Consider the following 4263-nt stretch of genomic DNA (forward strand, 5'->3'; position numbering starts at 1 on the left):
AATAATTAAATCATAAACAGCATCGGGAAGACACTGCGCTTCCACCTGGCCCTTGAGATAAGGTGTATCAACATCAATCTTTGCGATGGGAACTTTCCTTGCCGTATTGTCAATGAGCAGCATAACATGAAATTCGCCAGTAAACTGACTCTCAGACACAAGGTCCCTCTTTACTATAGTTCCACTACAACCAGTATCTCTCAGGACATCAACAGGCTTCTGTCCAACTCTATCTTTCACGACAGGCATTTTACCTCTCACTCCAGTCAACGGTTCAACACAAGCACTACTCAACAATGGAATCTTCTTACCACAGGCTAACAGCAGCTTATGATCTTTAATACAGGCCTTAACTTTTTCATCAGTAGGTTTAACCTCAGGTGGTTGAACTAGACAACTGGCACTCACTTGACCACGCTGCACAGGGTTACCATCCTTACTTTGTCCTCCTGGTCTGCGTCCACCTGATCGACAGTTTCTAGCTTCATGTCCCTGCTTGCCACATAGGAAACACTTTCTTGTTAGGGTTGGGCAGTTGACGGCTTTATGACCTCGGGTGTTACACTTAAAGCAATGCAGAGCTGGTGGATTAATGTGCATGTTCTTGGCTTCGTCCCTCTCAGGCTGCACTGTTGGCTTTCTGCTCCCTGAGCTGAACAAATGTTTACCATGAGCCTCCAAGTACTGGTCAGCAATCTTCGCAATCTTTGCTAGAGTCTCAGGTGCCCTTTCTCGCAGGTGAATTGACAAATCACGATCAAGTCCTTAAGACCATCAAAGGTTCGTGCAGTATCCGAAAGCTCTAGCCAACGTAACAGGTATCTGTCCAGTCGCACAATAAACTGCTCCGGACTTTCGTCGACTTCTGGTTTGGATGCTCTAAATTTTCGACGATAGCCGTCTTCGGTAAGGTCATATCTCTTCATTAACGCAATCTTTACCTTGTCATAATCCTTAGCTGCGTCCTCTGATAGACGTGAATACACTTCTAGTGCCCGTCCAGACAACAGAGCACCGAGCTTCGATGCCCATCCATCTTTTTTCCATTTAGCTGTCTCGGAAAATCTCTCGAACCTCTGCAAATACGCGTCCAAATCGTCTTTGCCATCAACAAACGAGGGGAGTTTAGGTGCCTTAGCCCGATCCTCTCTCACTTCAGGACGTCCGTCAGCATTCTCCACAGCCAAACGTGCAATCTCCAGCTCATGTTCTCTAGTTGCCGCTTCAATAGCCTCTTTCTGTTTCAACAGCTCGGCTTCCATCTCCAATTTTCTTAGTTCGCGTTCTTGTCGCCTAGTTTCTCTCTCTTCGTCTTCTCTTCTTTTATCTTCTTCAAGTAATCGACGTCTCTCTTCCTTTTCTTCTTCAAACCGCCTACGCTTTTCTTCTCTTTCCTCTTCCAATTGTCTACGTTTTTCTTGTTTTTCTTCCTCTAACTTTTGTTGCTTCTCTACAAACTCGAGCAGCTTTGCTCCTTCCAATCCGAATTCTTTTCCCATCTGCAAAAGCTTTTCCATTTCCATAGCAGTATTTCACAGCAAAACACAATATACTCTCTTGCACAGTTCTTCTTACTCTTTTTGTAACTCCTTCTTGAATTGTCCTTTCCTGGTTTCTGTAGTCAGCAAACAAATGAATTCCTCTCCCGGACAGGCCCCCAATGTTACGAATTCGAACGTTTTGAGGAAAGGTAGCTTGCAAACTAAACTGAACGCAGGGTTGTCGGAACAACAACAAGAAGATTTATTCCAAAATGGACGTAGTTTCCACGAAGTAAAACTCTGAACAGCACGTACTCGACGAACTTACACGGCCTCCGCCAACTCGAATAAACACAGCTTCCGTCACACTTGACTAAACACGGCTAACGCCAACACTCTCCGCTTGTGAAAAACTAGTTAGAAAAACACTCCGCTTGGACTCGTCTACTTATATACTCTGACAATAAACTTCTAGAACTTTCTAAATTAGTAATCAATCTAGTTATAGAAAGATTACAAAACACACCGATTTAGAAACGCTTACGCACGAACCTAAAAATAAACAAACTACGAACTCTCGCGAAGCTTCTAGACAGTAACGCTAGTCACGCAATACTATGTTTCGTAACAATCTATTAACTATGCATATATGGAGCAACCTTAAAACAGATTTTTGCTTCTCTTTGGTAAGCCATGCATTAACTTACTTATTTACTTCACGGAGATATAAGATCGTCGAGTTGTTGAGCTTGATGATGGATGACTCCATATCGTACGCGCTGCTGTCCCCTTCATCTCAGATCTTGATATGCAGGCTAGTTGGGAGAAATTGTTATTACATCACGCATTGCATCAACTGTACATGTCATATAGCTCTCCTTAAAAGGGCCACGATCAATTTTTAAGAATAATATTTTTCTTGAAGTCATTCCGTACTTTTCTCATAATGCAGAACGGTTTTCAGAGCCTACTACTAAATTTTAGACAAACTTTGCAATTCTAACTTATTTATAATTCAGAGCGCCACCATAAAGGCCCGTTTAAAGGTTTCGACATTTGGTTCACCATACGTTCAACACTTCGTTGTACCAAATGTTCGGTGCGTTTGAACAGGTCGCCCAACATTGTTGAAAGCGTAAAAAATTCTGAAAGCTTGTTGAAAGCGTGTTGAATCAAGCTTAAATTGGTTTAAACTCTCATTCAACATGGATTCAACTTTTCTTTTGTTCTCGTAAATGTTGAATGGTGTTGAAGGTGTTTGGACACTCTGTTCAACAATTGTAGAACACACGCATGCTCCACGGTCGCCAAATCGATAATATGGCGGCACTTAGTCTGGTTTCTAGTTCTTAGTTCCTAGCGATCGAAGTCCACGAAACTGTTGGTTCTTTTGCTGGCGCAATGTTGGAACAGTTTGAACGGCCTCCGCACAACTTTTTTTTTTGGGTCCAACATTTTCCCAAAATCCGTACAACTTTTGTTGAACGAATGTTGGTCAAATGTTGAAACCATCCTGAAGAATGGGTGTAACGTACAGATCGCAGCGAAGGGAGAGTACAGAGCTACGGCCCTGATTACATGAGACCGGTACGACTTCAGATCGGTCTCCATACCCGCGCCAAAAAAGTCATCTGATGCCGGTTTCCCTTATTCCGGTTGCTGAACCGACACGAATGACTCGGACCGATTTGAAGTCGGACCGCGGAACCATGTAAACACGAACTGATTTGAGACCGGCCTCAGACCGGTCGAGATCATTGCTTTGAGCATGCGCAAGAGTGTTGTTGCACCATTGCAAGATTGCAGATTACAAGAAAGAGTTCAAAGGGGCCGCCCGCAATGAAGTCTCGTACCGGTCTCATGAAAGCACTTCATACCTCCAGACCGGGCTCATGTAAACTTAGTCGTACCAGCGACAGCCTAAGTCGAAGCGGTCAGAGTTCGTACCGATCTCATGTAATCAGGTACAGGTACGAGGAAGGGTTACGTTTTTGCAAACGCTGGCAATGTAGCACTAATATTTCAACAGAGTGATTAGAGTGTAATGTGAAGTGCTAGTTTTCTACCCCATATGAACCATGTGAGCGTTAGCCCTACTAATGGAAATGGGCCCACACAAGGACAGAGAAAAACTCTGACCAGGGTGGGAATTGAACCCACGACCTTCGGGTTAGATCACCGCTACTCTACCGACCGAACTACAAGGTCAGACGCAGGCCGTGGCAGGCCGTGGGAACTGAAGATGTTAAAGTCACGGCAATGAAAACCTTAATCAAAATTCATTGTACTGCTTCCATTATTGTATTTTAAGATCACCAAATAAATATAATTTTAGATATTGCTGTAACTTATGTAATAGTCTTCTTAATATTTACGGCTCACTGGAAGACCACTTGAAGTGAAAGTGACCCCATCATGAAATAAAGGTGGTAGTGGTAGTGGTGGTAGTGGTAGTGGTAGTGGTGGAAGTGGTAGTAGTAGTGGTAGTGGTAGTACAAGTACAAGGATACGGGGTTAAGGGTTGCAAGCGCTGGCCGTGTAGCACTTACATTTCAACTGACTTAACTGATAAAACCCCGGTCAGAGTTTTTCTCTGCCCTTGTGTGGGCCAATTTCCATTAGTGGGGCCAACGCTCATATGGTTCATATGGGTTAGAAAACTAGCACTTCACATTACACTCTAATCAGTTAAGCCATGTAATCAGGGCCTAGCTCTCCAATGTCTTGTCTACTTGTAAAAGATGACGTCCATTTCATTGCTATTGGATAAAAGCCTTACTTA

This window comes from Montipora foliosa, chromosome 5, assembly GCF_036669935.1.
Source record: "Montipora foliosa isolate CH-2021 chromosome 5, ASM3666993v2, whole genome shotgun sequence".
Classification (NCBI taxonomy): Eukaryota; Metazoa; Cnidaria; class Anthozoa; order Scleractinia; family Acroporidae; genus Montipora; species Montipora foliosa.